Below are 22,490 nucleotides of genomic sequence, written 5' to 3' on the forward strand. Positions count from 1 at the left end.
CATTGTAATGCTGACTTCACACGTACAATGTACTAAATTATCATAGGTAGTGTCAGGATTTATATTCATTTGCATATTTCTTTCCTCAAACCCAAATTGATGTGTTGTAAATATATCGTATACTGTAGCAGGTAAAAGATGATTTCCATGTACTCAGTGGTTCCGAAGTTTTTAAAATGTGGCCGGGCAATTTTAAAACTTCCCGGCCTCAATATCTTAATTATTTAATATAGAGGTACCCTAGCTACTATACATTTATTCATAATCATGATTTAAATATACTCATGATCATATTAAAGTTATGAAGTAAATAAAATATGGCTGGCCGGCCACATTTTTTTAAAAAAGAGGTAGGGCCACGGCCCGACGTCACCATGGACTTCGACGTCACTGAATCTTGGTATATATTTTAGTTTAGATTTTTGGATGATTTGAAAATCATATAATTCACTACGTAACCATGTTAATAAAAGTATGTATCATATACAGAGTGTAGTAAGAATATCTGATACATTTTCCATTTGGTAATTAACAAACTATTTAATAATTTTTATTATCAATTAAAAAAATACTTTTTATGATTACCTATGCTTATTGTTAGCTATAAATTTAAATTTTAAAAAAATACATGTTAATATGAATACAAACTTTTACATCGTGATATATTTACACTGTTCAGTTATTTCTGTGATGTCCTGTATTTTATTAATTTATAATGGCATATACGATATACTGTATGCGCTGCATTTATATTGTAGGCACGAACATGAAGAGATTAAGACGAATTAAGGTTAGACTTGATTTAATAACTTCAAACTTATATGAATTCTTAAGATTTTATTATACCTACCCTTTTTTTAAAGCTATTATTTCAAACTTAATTTTACGATATTAGGTATACTAAGACTATATTTATAACTATGGAAATAGTGAATTGATTGTTTTAAAAATTATTTATTTATGGTCGTTAATAAGCTGGTATTTTGTATTCGAAATACATTTTATTTTTCACTCTGCTAAGCATGAAATTAGTTAATCAATATTTAACAGCTTGCGAATATGGTTCTATTGCTATAATATAAATTAGATACAAAACATAATTAATGAGTAAAATCATAAGTACGTATGTATACACATCAGTTAAAATTGATATTAACGTAGTATGAATATATAATATTATATCATATTATAATATGAGTTATTCATCACATATTTTTTTTATTATGAATACATTTTAGTAGTAAAATCTTAAATAATAAAATACAACTGTAAACACTGTCAAATATTATTAGAAAATTACATAATAACAGTGGCGTACATACGGGGAGGGATCAATCCCCCCCACCAGGACCAAAAAAAAAATTGTGATATTATTGATGAATTTCTTATTATTAATCATCCGTGTATATACAAACATACGTTATAATAATAATTTGACTATTGAGTATAACACTATACTTTACCAACAATGAAAAAAGATTTCATAACAAAATTGTGGGTCCCGTATATCAATCAAAATAGACATTTGATCGTACACAGTCAGTTAGTTGCGTGCGGACATTAATACATCTTAATACGACCAAAAACGTACCCTTTCCTTTTCGGCCGATTCACTTTTTGACCAAAAAAAAGTTTAATATAATACACAATGATTTTGTTAAGTTCGTTTCAAATAACTACTTTAAAAAGTAGTGAACCAGCAACCTAACCTAAACAGTGCTAACAAAAGTGAGTAAAAAAAAAATGAATTATGAAAGGTATTGTAATTATTATCATAGTTTTCTATATTTTATTGACAACAAAAATTATTTTTATAAATATTACGTATTCATTTATACATTTTAGTATTTTATACAACTTATATATTTTTAATTATTTCTTTATAAGTATAACATAAAGACTTATATGTAATTATTATCATTATTTATTTGTAACCTACTACTATATTTAAAAATAACTAACAAAAATAATTTTTTTTCAACATAAAGGACTGGAACCTGTTGGGTGTTTCGGTTCCGGTTCTGGTTATTAAATTAATAATTTGTTTAAGGGTTCCGATTTTGTTTCGGTTTTCTAAAAAAATATAAGGGTTCTAGAACCGGTTAATACCGGTTTTGAAAAATACTGGTTAATTTCGGTTATTTTCGGTTAATTTTGATTTCTGATTATTAAAGATTTATTAAAAAAATAGTACTATAGTACCTTATCTTTTAGCAAATTGGATCAAGATGGTACTTTAGAGAGGTTATTTTCTGATTTTCTCAATAGTTATTTAATGCCACGGGAAAAACCACCAAAAAATTACGAAAAGACGCTAAAAATGGGATTTTAATTTCTAACGCTTTATTTATCACCATAGAAACGAATAAAAAATTATAATATTATAATATTAATTCAACTTACATGATAAAATAATTAATAACAATATAAAATATCCAGAGTGACAAACCGTTCTCGCTCAGAATCGTTTTTCTTATACAATGATTTTTTATCATTGAATTCAAGTCTAATACAACCCATTATACAATGACCCCCTTGTAACCTGTAATTGTTAGGAAAATGGGTAGTTTTAAAGATAAGGTTTTAGTGTTGGTTATTTTTTTTGAACCCCCCCAGAGCAAATTTGAATGTACGCCACTGCATAATAATATGTGTTTATTTTAATTGAGTACATTTCAAATTTTGTAGAATGATTATAATATAAATTAATGACGATGATAATAATATGTAAATGCTACAAAAAACATAAAGAAGGATAATGAGAAAATGAGCAATACTATAGAGTATTAAGTAAATAACGCATAACCATCATATTCTACTTACCACAATATTCATTCGTGGAAATTAATAATGAAGATAATAATAATATGTTACAAAAGTAATAATAGTATCTATAATGTGCAGAACGCTACGATAATCATAAATATATATAATGAGAAAATGGGAAAATGAGCAATGCTTGAAAGTACAAAGTAAATGGCGCATAACCAAATATTCTACTTAAAAAGTTTAAAGTAGATAAGATGTAAGAATGGAACTCAACGCCAAGATTCTTGGGGCCTAAACCGGGTGCACGTCCTTTTGACGACCTGCAAAAGAGGTCAAGTGCATAATAAAGGGAGATTCCTTTGAAAATGAACCCTACCAGAACAACAGCTGCCTGAATAAAAGCGATGAATAGTCGCAAATTTTGCAGCAGACAAACGAGTGTTGTACATAATAGCATGATAAACATATTATTATTATGAACAACAATAATAACAAAAACGTCAACCGTGACAATTTATCGGGCAGTAGTCAGTAATAAACTAAATGTGTTCGTTATAAGCGCAAAAACCATCCAAAAACCTTAATGATATAAAATGTAATACATTACCACAGTTAAAGTTGCTCGAGTGAGTTACCTTACCTATATATATAAATGCACCTATCACAATAATCCACATCTTTGTCGAAACAAGTATTCCGGCTGGCTGCTCACGACATGCGGCTGTCTTAATCTAAAATTTTAAATACCAAATGTGTAACGACCGAAAAATCCGCTTTTTTGCAGTTTTGGTTTTAGGTAGGCTATTGGTGTAAAAGTTTGTCCATAGGTTTTTACAATGAAAAAATAAACTGCAGAAGAACGCGAAGAAAGTTTTGACAACATTTCGCCACTCGTGACCATTAAAATCCCGACGGTTATAAGGGTACCAAATGTGAAAAATAAAAGAACTTTCGTCGCACTCAAAAATTAATCTTTTTTAATTCTCTTCCAGGATAATGGTGTTGCACGTAAACTTAATCGGTTCATTTTTATTTTATAATGCGTCAACAATTATTTTTTTTTTTACATCATATTTTTAAAATTTATATTCAGCATTTGTTTTTACTATACACTTTAGAGTTTATTTTCTTTAAGGTGGAGATGTACAAAATGTACGAAAATAAATGAAATTTAACACGATGTATCTATATATATCCATTATCCATATATGGTCATTTGCCACAAACTTACCGAGAAAATTCGAAGTTAAGCTAACCCGACTCCGTATTTTGCACGAGCAAATTTCTCATACCCACCTAATGTATAAAAATGATCTTTCAATAATATGCTCGGCATGTGATACCATCCCTACGATCAAACATATTGCATATAATGACATAATGCCGTACCCACATATTATGCAGATTTAAGAATTGCAGATTTGCAGCTATACTATCGATTTCAGTATTTCACCAAACAAGCGAATCTTGAAAACAATCGTAATATAATATAATAGACAACAGTGATACAACTTATTGTTAACTATAATAATAATAATAATTTAATATATAAATATTAGAATTTAGAAAAATTGTGTGCAGCAAATATCAAAGGCTGCTGCGGGTTTTTATTTAATCATAAAAATAAACATTTTCTTCGCTGAAATTGTATTTTAATCATTTCTTTTTTAGACGACTATTCGATGGATATTATGTAATGCACGTATATGGTATGTTGTATACCTACATACACCGTTGAGATGATAGGTTAGTGTTGGTCATGCATCTAATTTTATCTTTTCATTATTCAATTCATAAGTATTAGTTATTACTTATTAGTGATAATTAATCAGTTACGAGTTTACGAATCAATTTAATTTACTTTTTACTCGTTTTTTCATTTCTTCATACCAAACTCTGCAATCGTCTTACATATTCTTTTCAAACTACATTTTATAGTTCTTTTTGGAAGATTTTAGGTACACGACACTTGTTTTGTTTTAGTAATACAAACAAAATTATGATAACACTGATTCTTGCGGATGAGGAATAAATGGATGGTTTTATTTTAAATACCAAACTCAAAATTATTAATATAATATTATACCTATATACTTTTAATACAGACATTTCTATATTAAAAATGATAGATTATGACGTACCTTAAAACTATTTATATTTTTTTTTGGATGTTGTTGTATACATTTTGCTTACGAAAAGTATAATTATATTAACAGATTTTAATAAAAATTTTAAAGTTTATTATAACTTATTAATGACAACGATATGTAATGTATTTAACCGTTTTAAGTATCATGGTAATAAAGCTCGTCCCGTTTTTAAATATAAATAAATAGGCAACCAAGAATACGCATATTGAATATGCTAATGAAGTGGTAGTAAAGACTGCATGGTCATGGATTTGAAAAAAATATATATAGTCAACGATAACAGGAATGTACCTGTCATAAAATAGTTAATGTTTTTTATCGTTAATTTCGTTGAGAAAAAAAAAATGTTGATATAAATTAAACTAAAAAAGAGCTTTCTATAAATCAAAGCTGTCTCGAGACTGTATCTTTTCTAAGAATATCTTAGAAATACCACTGTTGTATTTTGCGTATTTCGTTGTTGTAAGAAGTATTCTCGTTGTAGTAATTATGCAATTCTTGACAATGAAGAGTACACATAATTTGGTGAATTAAAAACAACATTTTATTTTGTATATATAAAAAACATGGTTACATTGCCGTGCTTGAAAAAAAAAAAGGCGGAGGATAAATTAAATTAATCAACAATAGTTTGTACGACACAAAACATGTGGGCTCATTACATGAATTGCGTGGCACAAACATATTAGGTAACAAAAATTAAGAAATATAAAACAAAAGTCGAATCACATTATACACTAGAACAATTATTGTTTTGCTTAAAATTATTTTAAACACATAGTTACAACTTACAGTTTAGTTTATCATTTTTTTTATCTTATTTACGCTAGGTGTATTATAATATTATATTATATTCATATAAATACGTTTGAACAATATTAAATCTTAACACTACAACTATGAATATTTTAAAAGCACATAACTATAGTAAAATTATTAACATTTTAATTTACTAAACACATTATTAAGTATGAAGAATAATAGTAATATATATATATATATATGTATACACAACAGCATTATATAATATTGGTAGAAAGTGGTAATAAATATACTTTCATTTATACACATCACACGCACAGTTAATTAATCAAAACGCTATACATATTACACTTAAGTATAATATTGAATAAGAATTATGAATAATAAATTTAGTATTAACATTAATTACATCTATATAATGTTTCTTAGGCAACTATTAGTCTTATATTTTTGGGCTAGGCGTAAAGTAGTTTGTGGCGGAAATTGTAATCGTATTGAACCATCATTAGTGTCTTGATAAATGTTCTGTAAAAAAAAAAAACACAATCATTTTTAAAATAACCGTAGAACGAACGAAAACTTTTTCATAATCTTATACTACATATTTTATACTTTAAAAGTTCCACGTTCTCGTATAAAATAAATATTGATTGAGACAATGAAATAGTCTGAACTTTATTATAAAATACTTTTATAAAATAATATTTGAATAGGTTTTCTATAAATTTTATCTCATCAATTGAAGTATAAACTCTAAATTGCATGGGTTTCATAATAGCCTTTATATATTTTACTTGTGGCTTAAAGGTACGGCGCAATCGTTATAGTAATCGTATCAGAGTAGGTATTTTATTAGTAAGTCAATAAATCAATAGATTGATTACTTAGTACGTAAGGGTTAATTAAACTTTATGTAAACTTCATTATCTATTTTGCTATTTTTCTTTGGATTGGTTCTACTAAACTAATGTTAGAAATGTTCAAATTATGTGCTATAAATTAGGGAAATTATTTTAAACCAATAATTTATCAACTCTTTGCTGCAACAAAGACCGGATAATCCTTTGGAAAAATATACTCAATTCGACGCTCGGACAAGTATCATTTGACATTATTTATTAATTTGTCTTAATGCGATTCCGTTGTTTGTTCGGGAATCTTCGTATTTTTTTTTTTATAGGGTTGGCCTGAAATGGATTTTCTTTGAATAATAGTAACACTGTTCTTGAGTGTTCTTAATGTTGAGGAGGGGGTGAGGAGGAGTGTGAAGCAAGCGTGTTTGGTCCCTTTGCTAACTGCTAACAGCAACGAGAACGTAATTTGTTACAACATTTGTATTTATATTTTATTATCATTGTGGTACGGTCCTTTTGTTTGGATTGTGAGCCTAAGTACACGTGAATAGTATACACCGAATAATATTTTTGCCCAACACAAGCCGATGATCTGAATGTACGTTTTCACGCGTGAACAATAACTATTTGAAATAAAATATCATCTATAGTATACATTGTATACGCTATACTATAATATTATTAAAATCACAATATTGGACTTTGATAATTTCAATCGTCTTTCTCGTTACGATATTGTAACATAATGCGTATATAAAATGAACCGCCGGTAGGGATACTATAAAATTACAATAAACATCTTTCAGATGTCAATAAAATATGTATTTACAACTAATTATAATTTAAATACATATTATATTATTATAAGTATACGAATTTCACCTTCATTTTTAATTAGATGAATTATTGTGCGTAAACATACTAGTAGTTTATTATTTTACTACAAACTAAAAATTGTTGTTATACAATACTATACATAGATAGTACGTGTTATCAGATGCTATGTTTGTATCTTATAATTATTTATTTTATCAATGATGTATCGTTAAACAAATTTCTGAATATTCGTTTATTAAAAATGTACTATCAATAACAATATATAAATAAACTAAACCTTGTGACTTTTAGATTCAACCACGCATATTATGTTGAAATTGCGTAGAAAAACATTGAATCATATAATAATATATGTTTTTGATGGTTGGTGTTGTTGCCAGCTAAGTGAAATTGTTGAAAAAATAATCGATACAATATAGAATAACGATAGATCGATAAAACCTAATAACGTTTAAATGATGTACCTGAATACCTCGATTATCTTTGTTATTGTTTGGCAGCGCGGTTGCCAAGGCAACTATGACTTTTAGAAATAAATAAAAAGGATATTAAAAGAATTTACCGGGTACAGAAAAATTGCGTACAATGAACACGGGACTTGCGTTTCTTTATAACAAACCGATCGTCCGATTGGTACAAAGTGGTATAATATATATATATATATATAAATTACTATGCACCGTGCTCGGCCAGCGTAGTCGTCTCGGAGTTGCACAAATAATATAACTACTCAGATTTCGCGACAATCGATATTATGCAAAATACGCGGCTGCACGGAACACAACAATATAATATATATAATACGTATACATTATAAAGTATACGGATTACTGTAATCCTGTAGATTTTGTGCCATAACTGAACGATATCGGTCACTTTTGGACCCCTGGGCTTTGTTCGTTATAACCGCGGGTCGTACAGGCGACGACACCACGACACACTACAACGACGACGACGACAATCGCAAAGTTTGCTTCCCCGCCGGGTTTTTCGGTTAAATCGATTTCAACTCACTGCAATACATAATATTATATTTCTGTATATTACCTATTATATACACGCTTAGCACACGGGCGCTGTATAGATTATAATAATAATTCTTTTCGTTCGCGGAAACGCTAATAAGGTGAGAGGGACAGTGGAAGACTTGTTTTATAATATGTCAAATCACACTACCTACCTACAATTATTATACATCTTATATTTTATATTATAATATATTACATGACAATGTGTACTGACGATAAACAAAATATATCAATTATCGACCCGTGCGGTGCCATATAAGCGTGGAATGTAGATGATTATATATTAAGACGTGTGCAATTGAAGATTCGCGTTTTATTGCCAAAAAAAAAAAAAAAATACACATGTATATTATCTATTGGAGTGACGCCGTCGCCGTCGCCAACACTCCCTCAGAGTTTCTTGTACTGCTGCTGTCTGTGTTTTCACATGTTATTTTGTAATGCGGAGGTCGCGTTCCTCGTTTGTTCGTCAAATACGATTTTTGTTTCTTTTGTTTTTCTATTATAATATACGGGAAATTCAGTAGTTATTAAAATATAGTAAAAACCATTTAGGTGTATTAAGTACCAACGTATATTGCGAATATGAATTTAAATATTAGAACATGTATCCAAGATATTATTATTGCTAGTTTGTTAGTTGTAAAAAAAAACATTGGAAATTAAATATTATAAAAATATTTATCAAAGTTATATTTTCCTATAAATTAATACAATATATTATACGTATAACTAATTTTACTAAATAATATATCTATAATCTATACCAAAACCAAACACATAATAATTATTAAAATATTTAGTCAGTATTATAAACATTTATATAAAAATGTTCATAAACACTAATGACGCTATTTTATTTTGTACCTACTTTTAGTTCTTATTATGTTTCAAATTCAACTGATGGATTCGTTATTGCATTATAAACAATAAACAACATACTATATGCAATAGCTTAATCTACGAGAAAAATATTTTTTATGAGAGTAATAGATTTATAAAAATAATCATCATCTAATAAATAACTAATTCAATAAAGGTAAATGAGTCATATCTAAAGTAAATACTCGTGTTTTAAAAATGTAACACAAATGTAGTAAAATGAGGAATAGCATAATTAAAAAAAAAAAAATATCAAAATTAGAATTATAGTAATCCATACATAATATTTTAATATATAATATATAGTTTTAGGTATCTGATAATAATTTGTATTTAATTACAATTATTATTGTAAAAATTAAGTACAAATGTACTATATTATTAAGTACACAATATTAGTAAAATAAAAAAAATGTATGGTAATTGGTAAGGAATTTAATATTCTAAATAATTAAATAGGTGATTATTTATAATATTTCAAAAACATATTTTACCCACCGAACAGGTATATTTTATTTAAATATTACGATTTGAAGATTAATTAATACATTTAAAAATATGAAAATGTTCTGTAAATTAATTCATTTCTCAGTCATAAATTCACTTTTGTAGCATATTAACAGTAATATTTGGATTTTTTATGTCCTTGTCCTATAGTGAACTTCCATGTACAGCTGTGTCGTTTTCGTAATGTGAAGTTTATTGCTTCGACAAAATTAAAATACTTAATATTATACTTCAACATTAAACTTGAGAATTATTACAGGAATAAAATAATAACCTCTTACACGATGTGTCAGTATAATTTTAGAGTTAAATAGAAATTTAAAGTTCATTGTGATCACACTAGCAGTTATCGAATTTTCGTGTTGTTTTAATAATTTTAACTTATTGTGATAGAAATAGTTTTCTAGAAACGTAAAAAATATATAAAATATATTTCGTCTACTTTCTTAGATGTAGAAATTTTAATTCATTATAACTTTGCACAGTATTATGTGAAAGTGAAGAAAAAATTTACATTTAAACTACATTTATTATTACTTATTAGCATCATTTATCATTTATTTTCATGGCCAGATAATTTAATAATTATTGTAGGTAAAATTAATATTCTTTTGTTATTTCAAAACAATTATACAGTAGGTCAATTTTATTTTATTTATACTATAAGTCTTAAAAATTACGAGTAGTAGAATATAAGAAATTCTTTATTTATTGAGTGATATTTATTATTACCTAAAACTACCATGACTATAATTAAATCATTTTGTGATATTGCATTTTAAATTACAGTAAAGTGTTAATAATTACAGTTAGTATTTGTAATTAAATAATTAAAGGTAGGGACGCATTTGTTCTAAATAATATCACTCAATATAACGAATATTTTTTATATTATGTATGTACATATTTTATATATATTTTTAAGTGCACACACGTTTTGCTAAAATTATTTTAAATTTAGACCTGTATATTTTATTTTTTTGTTATTTTACAATACCTATAATTAATTCATTTTGTGTTTAAAATATACTGAGGTGTCTGGGACAAATGATTGCAATTAATAACAATTCCCATACAACAATTTTTTTTTAAAAATGTTATTGTTTGTTGTGTTAACGTAGTAGTTCGGTAGTTGGCATGCATAATACTATGATAGATGCAATGACAATATTAAACAACACGAATCAAAAATGCTATTAAATTGCCTACGCAAGACGCCGTCTTAGATAATAACCAAAACGGTTGTGGTTTTTATTAATATTTTTTTTCTTAATATAATCAGTTTTTCTTTAAAGAATAGTCGAATTCTTTAGGTAATGAAACAAAGTATAGGAGTTGTTTGATATGTAATTTACAATGTATTATAATAGTTGGTCAGGCTGTCTTTGAAATGTTTTAGCCTGGTAAAAGCAGACAACAGAATTTTTAAGAATTTTTATTAACACCCACCATTGTTTACCATAGCAGAACTGTCTTTTTCCTTTTTCAAACAAATGTGTCTTTCATGTTTTAGATGTGCTTTAAAGTAAACATATATATTGCGTAGCCGTTGTTAATGGGGGAAATTGTGTTTCGGAAGGTTTGCGTGTCGGGTCGAAAAATCGATATAAGTATACATGCATTAAATTCCCGTGGAGAGTGAGCTTTTCCGTGTTTCTCCAATATTTTATTTCTCCCCGAAGAGCATGGGGCATCAAACAAGGTTAACTTCCATCCTCTCTAGATCCTCTACGGTAACTGTCAAAATAAACACGGCCTTCAACCTAAAATTAATTAATAAGTTTTCAAGTGCGCCTTGTGTGTGAATCCTAGTACCTATACAGGATATTCAATAACCTGTAGTTTGTTTCAAATAAAAACAGAGGCCGGAGTGTCTTGACCATAAAACAATGTCTGACGTATGTATTTTCGAGTGAAAGCGTACGTGCGATCGTGTGAGTATGCATGAGTTGTTCAAACAGTTTTAGTTCAATCGTGACTTGTGTTTAAATTATTGAAAAACCTTTACCGATTCAACTTCGAACGACACGTTCAAATTTATCCAGGCCACATATAATATAACGCATGGTATATATTGGCTATTTATGGCAATATAGTAAAATATTGTTTTCTGTCAAGTGACATTTTAAAAATGGCTATAATGTATATACGTCGAATTTGAATCATATAATAATAACAATAACACTAAACTTTGGTCAAGAAGTTTCTCAAATATAAAAGAATATGCATACAATCGGAAATACTTATTCCAATTCTCAGAATAGTATAATAGTGTATACCTTTTTAAGGAAAAAAAATAATATGGCGTCGTATTGGAAATTCGGAACTTATGCGATTATTATTTTTCGGTTTTTATCTATTTTAATATTATTAAAAGTCAATGTAAAACATTTATTTCTTATGCGTTTTTCGTTACTCAATTACAATATATTCTTTCATTTAATATACTGAAATCAAAGTATTTGTACTGCATAGTCATATATTTTTATTGTATAAAATTATAGTTACCCATTGAAATAGTTTAATCAGATATAATATATTTATTGAGGTATGGAAGCTACTGAAAATGTCCTTTTACATTGCACATTTTTGTATTAATTCAATAGGGATTTTGATTCGGAAATGTTCGTATTAAAAGAAAATACCCAATTTATCTTCATACAAAAATTATTCAATTTTAGGTTTTTGAACCAACACCTCTGTTAGTATAATATTTTGTTAAACTAGTAAATACAATCATTTATGTATTTTATTTAGTAACCTATATAATATTGAATTGTATATTATATCTGATATATTGGATACTGTATACACGCGTCAATAAAATATAGTAGTCAGCAGTCTCTCGCAGTGTTCACTTAAAACATTAATCATATAGATTTATTAAAAAAAAAAAAAAAATGAGATTTCACGAGTCAGTTTTATTTATTGGCAAATCTCAAACAATTTAAATGTATATTGTCGTTTTAGTTTAAAAGTATATCATGATAAATATTACAAAAAAAAAATGATGAACTTTTCTAAAGTAATAGGTTTTCCGGAAAGTGGAGGGAAAGTATTTATTTTTCATAGAACTTTTTGATTTATAAATCACGCCATGGGACTCGTGGAATGAAAAATGGCCACATCCATGATGGAATATTTAATGGTATATATAATATTTAGTTGTTTGTATTATTTATTTAATCGATATTATGTAGGTACACATCCTAATATAATAACTAGCTAAACTGGTTGCTATATACCAGTTGCTAAACTGGTAAAATGTTTTTGTGAAAAAAAAAATAATAGTTTTTTAAAAACATTTTGAATACAGTTCGAAACAAACCACAAGTGTATATAGTATCAGTACTTATTTCTGAATAAATTATGTATTATATTTAGTAGTTATGGAAAGTCATTATTGTCATTGGATTGAATATCAATTCGTATCGGACGTCCGTTTAGGTAATGTTGTAGTATGATTTTATTGCATACTTATGTTTTTGAAATTTCAAACAGCCACATTTTGTTCACAGAATGTTACGAACATATTTTATGTTTTTTTCTGTAACTGATGAAAATAGATAATTCAAAGTAATTGGATTTGAAAACAAGACATGTTAAATGCTGTGAAATGACAAAATATAAATAAAATAAACAATGATTAATAATTAATCCGCCCAAGAGATTTTGTTTATATGAATAACTGTCATGCATGGGTGTGATCATATATTATAATTAAATACAATTTTATGCATACATCTTATATATTATAATATATTATTATATAAGAACATATCACATAAGTCGTGAAATACCCTCTCTACATCTGCAGCAAATTAATTATATATTTTGAATTCAGTTAAATTGACGGTGATTTTTAAACAATAATATTTTTGTATAATAGATATAGTACTGGAGTGTATACTTATACAAAATATAAATATAATTAAATCCGATTATTATTATTATGCAATAAAATTGTTCACATTTGTCTAGTATACCCGCAATGATTAAATAACACTTTTTGTATATTGATAAGTTGAGTTTGGACATTTTGCCCTATTTAATGGAACTATTCGCAGTTTGGACAAGTCAATAATTTGGAAAGGATTCTAATTTACTTTATGAGTTTATAAGTAGTTTATCCTTTTGTTAACCTTTTAGTTCATCTTTTTTAATTCATTGTGCGACGGAATTATTTAATTGTAATTCCTTTAGATAATCGACTAAAGTACAATTATTTATTTTTATTTAATTTAAAAAACTTTAGAATTTAATACCTCAATACTAGAAACGGGGATACTTTTTTTTTAAAAAAACCATTATCAAAATCAAAATTTCTTTAGATCTATAAAAAATAGGTAGAGAGTATACCTAACTATGATTTTCATCTCAGTAATATTCCTGATTTTAGATTTAAGAAACTGATTGAACTACCTATACCCTTTTTTTTTATTTAGTTATTACAACTGTGTATCATTGTTATTATTGTTGTTAATATTTTTTTCAATTTCCTTTTTAATACCTATAATTATTATGTCCTATACATATTAACTATTATATATTGTATAAATATTTTAGTATTTTATTTATAAGTAAATATAATCACTAATCTGATGAAAAAAATACATTCAACCAATAGAGTCGAATACGTTTTTTTGCAAATAAATACAATTTGCTAAATACATTTCGTTTAACATTTTAAACCTATACATTATAATAAAGTCTCATAACTCATCATATTATAATGGACGTATTGTGTGTGTGTGTGTTAGTTTTTTTTGCCTTAACTTATTTGTGGGATATTTCAGGGGTCATCAACGTGACCACGAAAATATTGAAACATTATAAATTTGTTTTACAGTTGGCTTACCAAACCAATCCCTAGTATAGTAGTATATAATATTATAGTTCACTGAACCAGAAACCATAAATATGGTGCAGAGATATCGATAAATAACCCCACCAATGACCGTGAATAGCACAACAGGTAGGTAACACGACTAAACACGTAATTAAATATTATAAAAATTATGAATTTGTTTTCTTTTGTTATATTTTATAATATACTCTTTTTATGTTTCTTTATTTCAAAAATGTAATTATGTATTTTGAAGCTGTTCATTTTATCCAAGTATTTATATAGCGATGTTGAGATCATAATATATTTTTTTGCTGTTGTCCTTAACTATAAATATTCTGTGAAGAAAAGTTTTTTATTATTATTTCTATGTGTAAACAGTTATAATGTAATAACTAAAAAAAAAACTAAAAACTTAAAAACCATACGGTTATAATTATACGGTTATATTATTATTCATATTAACATACTTATTACTTAGTAGCTCACAATTAAATTCACCAGTTAATTAAGTTAAATAATGTTTAGTACATTTCTAGTATAAATATTTATTTACCATTATTAAGGTTTTGTTTTTTTTTTGCTAAAAGATCGCCTTTGTTCAAATTAATTATTTTAAAAAAGAGAAAAATGAATACCTACCACTTTGTAAATAATCCTTTTTGAGATTTTTGCTTTGTCTCATTTGATGTCTTGTTTTTATTTAAATATTGTCTTTAACAACTTTTTTTTATTTAAAAATATTAAATTTTTTTTTAAACTTGTTCTTATTTTTATTAGATTAAATTTGTAGTCATTAAAACTCTTTTATAAATCTTATAAGTACTATATTTATACTTTAAAGTAATTAAAATTAAAATTGTACATTTATAGTGTTTAAAAAATTACACGATTTTGAATAATTTGATAATAAATAAATTCACCTTCCCATAAATACCTAGTATAAACGATGAAATAATTTATTAGTCACTTAAACTATCTTAATTGTTGAACTGTAATAGTTTTAACTTAAAGCAATTTTATAAAAAAAAAATGTATTATAGTTGGAGCACAAGCATAAAACGTAACGAGTTGAAGTGTATAAAACTCTGAACATTTCTAATTAAATTTTTAACGTTAGTTAATATGTAGTAAAAAATGTTATTATGAAGGTCATTAATCAGAGCGTTGATATTATGTAGTCAAATTTAATTCTTTTGGACTGACAGAAGATTATCTTATCCTCATAATATTTATTTATTTTTATTATCAAGAACTATTATACTGAGTGGAGCCCAACGATGTAAGAGCATAATTTTTTGGTATCTGAAATTAATTGCCTTAGTCCCTTCACGTTGTATAAGATCTTTTTCATTTTTTGTTCCATTTTCTCCCTCTTACTATTTATTCAATGCTCCTTTATCCTGCCTTATGCGTTTAGCAAACAAGGACGCTACTTCTGAATTTTAATTGTAGTTTTTCTCTCTTACTTTATTTGCAATTATTTAATCATGTTTTTTCCTTTAAAATGTACCAGCTATCTTATTATCATTTTAAATCTCTTATTCAAGTTATTAATAATAATATCGTTATGATTATTATTATTGTATCTACTAGCTATATTATTTTAAATTTATTCATTATAATTATCTTTTCTTTTGAAAATATTTATTTTCTTGTTGTTTTATTTTTTGTCTTGATTCTAAAACAAATAAAAGTAAATGCCAAAAATGTTAATAAAATATTTACATTAGATTTTTTAGAAAAGATATGATTTTTCGTATATTGTGCCAGGAATATTTTAGACTTAATTTGTTTTTCTTCAATTATTACGGTAAGATGCTTGACAATTTAAAATATGTTATTCATAAATATTGTATTAATTGTATCAATAGTATTCTAAAAACATCAAAAATAATTTAAATGTTACTTAATTTTTGTTGTCACTTGAGGGTCTAAATTTGAGGAAATTGGATATTATTTTAACGAAAAATTACTAATTCATATTCAACAAATCTATTACAGTGATAAAATAAATGTTGAGGTTCACTTATAATCAACTATAATAAGCATCAAGCGTTGCCTTTATTTTATTTTATTTGTTTTTAATCATCAATTGGTATTAAGTTTTTAATAAACAATTCTTGAATACAATTGAGAATGTATTTAAATCATACAACTATTATTTCATTTTGAGTAATATTACTACGCCTTGAATATTGCACTTGTACCACGACATTTATAATATATAACTATTAAATTATATTTGTTTTTGACGCATTGCAGTCGATGTATCGAGGAGCAACTTGCAATTTTCAAAGGAAATTATAGTAAATATTTAATCTGAATAAACATTATATTTAGTTATTAATATTCTTAAGTTTGTGGCGATTACCTTTAAAAATTATTTATATTCTTAGGTACAAACATATTAAAATTTGTGAAAATACATATAAATCCTTCAAAAAACTTGACATAAATTGTATATCAAAATAAAATTTTATAATTCTATTAAGTTTACTTGAAGTTGATATTCAATGTACGATATTAAAGTTGACTTTGTTATTAAATTTAAAAAATATATATTATTATATTATTATGCTAAGTTTTGTCCCTTGTGGCTTATAAATCAATGATACGGGAAAAAGCTTTTTTATGCTTATTCATCAAATTAGTATAAGAGATAAAATTAAAATTAGAATCAATTAGTAATTAAAAACGTTCGGTGTCATCATATATTATATTGTATAGTATACTATGGAATTGATAATCAAACTTTTCAACTAGACAATATTAATTTGTTCATTGAAGTTATTAGTTATTCATAATATAGAATATAGATTAACGTAATACTGTAATATTCCACCAAAATATAACAAATTTTAAAAATAATATTTTTTATTCATTTCTCTTTTAAAAAATGTAAATCAGTAAACATTTTATTTTGGTATAATTCATACATTATTAAATAAGTATAAAATATGCATCATAAAATTGTGTGCACTTTATTGAAATCTGACAAAAACCTAATACGATTATGAATTGCTGGCTATTTCGGTTGAAATAATTTAATTTTACGTTTTTTTTTTAGTTTATTTTTATCAAAATTTTGGTTTTTATTATATAATACATCTCTAGAATTAACTTAATGATTAGGTAGGGACATTTATATTTAAATTAACTCTTACTGAGAAATATTATTAAAATCAAAATTAAAAATAAATAAATATATTTAAGAAAGTAAAGATAATAACTGTATACCTTAAAATTATTTTTTTAGTATGAAAAGTTGGGACAAAAATTAAATACATTTTTGAAAAAATCACTGTTGAAAGTTAGAATTTTGTGCATAAGAAGGATAATCGTTAATGCCTATTTAAAACCACGACAGAAACTTTTAATCAGATGTCTAGATATGTCGAGGTTTTGAGGTTAACGGACCAAGAACAATAATGGATGTGAGAAGAAATTACTCTGAACATTGAACAATATTTACAAATAGCTTGTTAATTTTATTACCTACTTGTAACTGTATTATGTCAAACAATATATTATTACAGATTAGTTCATTATTTGTATAAAGTCTTGTAACTAATTAAAGTAAACATAATTGGATAATATAGACGTTTAATTTTCAATGAGATCATTAATGACGGATTGCGCAGAAGTTTCGCTTTGATCCGTGGGTCGGCTTTTCAATACTGCAAGATAATCATATTTTAACAAAAGTAAGCAATTTGTTTTTATATGCATATTATATAATGGTGTATACTTAAAGAATTTTTGAAATTAGTATTCAAATTGAAGATTATATTTCATTTTTTTTAATATGCGATGTTTTTGTAATTGTAACTAAGTCCATTAACCACGAAATTTACCGACAGAAATCAAAACGTAATCAATGTCCATTAATGTTATAATTATTAATTGTACACTTCATTGAAAGATGCAATTTATAATTGAGTAAGTACCTACATAATCCGTTTTCTTTAATCTCTTTAATCTTGATTTTTGTTGTCATGAACAGTATCATAACAATCAATTTACTGTGTATTATTATTTAAAGGAGTTAGTTATATCAACAATAATAATATCAGTTTATAATAATATTATAAATACTAATATATGTTTTAAAAGGTATTCATATTGAATGTTTTTGAAGTAATCATGAATGTTTGAAAACCCTTTCAAGCATTTATATGAAATTAATAAAACAATTATCTTTTGTTAGGTACCTATACCTTCCTAAGTCTAATTGTTTCCATGTTTATAAAACCATGCACACAAAAATTATTTTTATAAAACCATGTATTGAGCGTTAGACATTAATGCGTTGGGTATATACGTGTAATTTAGCAGTTATAAATTATTTTGTTTTCATAATTTTAATTAAGAACATACAACAATAATAGTTGAATAATAATATGTGATATTAATAAATAATTGCAGTTGATATAATATTATTATTATTTTTATTTACTGAATTTTTTTGTTTTTTGTTTTTTGATAACAATAATATTTCATAAAACACTGTCCTGTTTATTAAGTTAATTACTGAACGAGTTTTCATCATTTTATTTAATATGTATATTGATTTTAATGCTATTAAGCGTTTGTATGACTACCTATATGTGTTTAATTATTTTGATAACAAAATTAACTTTGTGTCAAATGTCAAGTGTGAAAAACAACAACTATACAATATTCAATACAATGGCATTTGAACAATGTTTTTGGAACTTTTGCTATAGATGAATAAAATATTAGTCAGACGTGTGAATTCCCTCACACATCTATACGAGTATAATAATATAAACGCGAGAAATATCTTAACTGTGTCATTTATGAATAAACTATACAATTGTAACGATGTACTTATCTGTTTTTTTTATTAGTTATTTTACGACGAAAAATACATTTATGGCCTGTTGGTGGCGGGGGGAGGAGTAATGTTAAAAGATTCGCTTATTACCCATTTTGTATGATACGTTGTAGGTTCTTATATAGACAGATTTTGGATCACATAATAATAATATGTACTCGTACTCCGTATAGTGTATAACTTTTCACAACGACGTCATCCATACAACCATTATAATATTACACAAAGATTTCACTACAAATATATGAATAAGTGTGATGTTCCGTTTTCAAGGATTACGATCGTTCAGATCATTCGTTTTAAATTGTTATTTTACTGTAGCGCGGAGCCAAATTTGTGTATAATTATTGTGGGGACAACGAAGTACACGCGTAATATCGATACGTATAGACATAGATTTGTTGTATCTGGTGAATTTGGACTTTTAGCTCCTACGAAAAGTGTTCCAAATGAAAAAATTAACGTGGTCGTTAAGGAACTATCTGTATTTACAAGACGTATTGCGGGATAAGTAAAAAAAATTTCGTCAGCTGTTTGTGTCACAAGCATATTATTATAAAATAATAATATTGTGGTGCATATATTTATTATGACAGTTCTTGTAAGTCAAAATGAAAATACGTCTTTAAGCTGGAATACACTTTCGTACTTCCCATCTAACTTCTCGACTTGGCAGAAGGAATAGGGCTATTGTTCACCACGCCTAATTAAGTGGTAAAGCGAACCACCGAGTCATTTGTTTCGTTTGAACGTGGAGCAGCTTACATCAGCGGACACAGGTAGCAAGGAGGTACACCGCGATTGCCGAGCTGAGGGTTACACGATTTAACACTGTAGTCGTCTAATGACGTTGGCAGCAGCGGTTACCCATCGCACTACACTTCTATTATATAATTATACTTACACACAAACACCCAAAATGTATAAGTTGTTCGTATACAGGGTGATCATTTTAGGTCCATGCAAAATCTTAGAAAATACAAGAGACCTTGATTTTTGTTTATTATTAATTTTAAGATCAAATACTGATTACTTATTATAGAAATATTACGTGTTCAAGTATGTACCTGTGTTTTTAATGCATGTCAGGAAAAAATAATAATTTAAAAGTTAAATGGGTTTCCTAAGATATTTCAAGATGAAATTCAATCCTCCTGTAAAAATCTAAACTGCAGTAGGTAATAAATACTTTGACGTGGAGTCGTTTTGTAACGCGATATAATCGCTTGAATTATAAATTAAAACATCATAATACCAGTAAACGATGCCTATGGTAAAAATCCACGAAACTGCACATAGGTACAGGATATATGAATTATATATATATTTATATATATATATGTAATAATATGACGTAATATTATTTCATATGACGTTCCACGTACGTCTGAAAATCGATCGATACAAGCACTGAGATTCAAATCGAGTAGGTAACGTAATTGTATTTATTGAAGTATACGTTAGTGAGCACACCAATTTATCATGGATCTCGCACTTAACTATAAATAATAAGTTTCCAATTAAAACTGTCGTCAATATGATGATCATACCAGTGTGTTGTCTGTATACCCTGTGAGTATGTTATAATCGGATTATTTAATATTATGACGCTAGTATAATATATGTTAACTTCGTCGACTGACCTAATTGCACTCTTGATTGTGCGATTTTCAATCAAGGTCCATGCGTGTTTTACCGATCGTCTGCAAACTATAATATTATAATATTCTATTATATGGAAATGCTATTATCTAATACTGTTTTCACCACGTTGCAGCTATTGTCATAATTATGTGTACGCAGTTAATTTACTAGAACCCGTCAAAATACAATTTGTGCGTCTGCATTGAACGTGTAAAATCGATAAACGTGGTAATTTATTTTTTTTCCAAATAATTTTGAGAGAAAATTTCAATTTAATCACGACGGTTCTATCATTAAATAATAATCAAGCAAAAATTTATATTTTATGATAAACTATAGTTTTTGTTAAAACTAATTTCCTGTCTTCTATGTTTTTAAAAATGTTTTTATTGTTTTTTTTAATCCTATTCACTTTAAACATAAAAATATGTTACCACTTTGATATTTTATCAAAAGTGTTTTTTTTTTTTAGATTAAATGGTTGTCAATTTGTGAGACATTATATTTTTAATTTTTTTTAGTCACAAAGCAATCTTGCAAATGGAGGATTTGGAATAATTTCCATAACGGATGTTTTATACAAAGAAAAACAAGTGGCAAAAGTGTACTTAGGTATAATACTATGTATATTCATATTATAATATCATTATAACGTACTATTAAAACTGAACTTTTTCTTTGGCATGGTAAAATGGCAGAAAAAACAGTACGACGAGTCGAACATGGAAGAACAGAATAAATATTTTAATTTAAAATTAAAATAATTTTGAAACTTGCCTTCTGTTTTGAATTAGGTATTATTTTGTTTTACAAAATATAGGCATCCGTAATAATTACATTAATAAAAAAAACAATTCTTTCATACTAGGTATATGCAGTAATAATATGATTAATAAATTATAATATAAAACATTCATCAAATATTGTAATTGTAAATATTTATTATTTTCTTATCATCATTGACGAAATAAATAGATTCAATGAAAAAAAAACATTCGATAGAAATAACCATAAATTAATAATAAATTATTGTAATTTAAACAGTAAAACCTACATATGTCAATATCAATATAATGATTACTTATCAAGCATTCCTCGCAAGGAAGGCAAATTGGCTAATATCTAAAATCACCTTTTGTTTGCTTATAGTAATTTTCAAATATTATATAAAATTTACAATACAATATTATCTAGGTTGTAAATAATGAAATAAAGTACTAGGTATAATAACTCGTAATAATAATATCATGAGTCTATAGTCATATTATGTATTCCGGTCACAACGTTTACAATGACATATTATGCATTGACTGCTGCCTCAACCAAAATGTTCAATCACCATAAAATTAC

At 26.3% G+C, this 22,490-nt stretch overlaps 1 protein-coding gene across 1 annotated transcript in view; it reads right to left on the reverse strand.

Annotated features, from left to right (window-relative positions):
- Positions 1-5,440: 5,440 nt before the first annotated feature.
- Positions 5,441-22,490, reverse strand: part of LOC100164456 (prolactin-releasing peptide receptor) — a 184,074-nt gene continuing 167,024 nt past the window's right edge. Inside the window, exon 7 of the mRNA XM_029489088.1 lies at positions 5,441-6,206. The gene's annotated coding sequence lies outside the window, so the exon portion shown is untranslated. The remainder of the gene's footprint in view (positions 6,207-22,490) is intronic.

The sequence above is a fragment of the Acyrthosiphon pisum genome, chromosome A2 (genome assembly GCF_005508785.2).
Source record: "Acyrthosiphon pisum isolate AL4f chromosome A2, pea_aphid_22Mar2018_4r6ur, whole genome shotgun sequence".
Classification (NCBI taxonomy): domain Eukaryota; kingdom Metazoa; phylum Arthropoda; class Insecta; order Hemiptera; family Aphididae; genus Acyrthosiphon; species Acyrthosiphon pisum.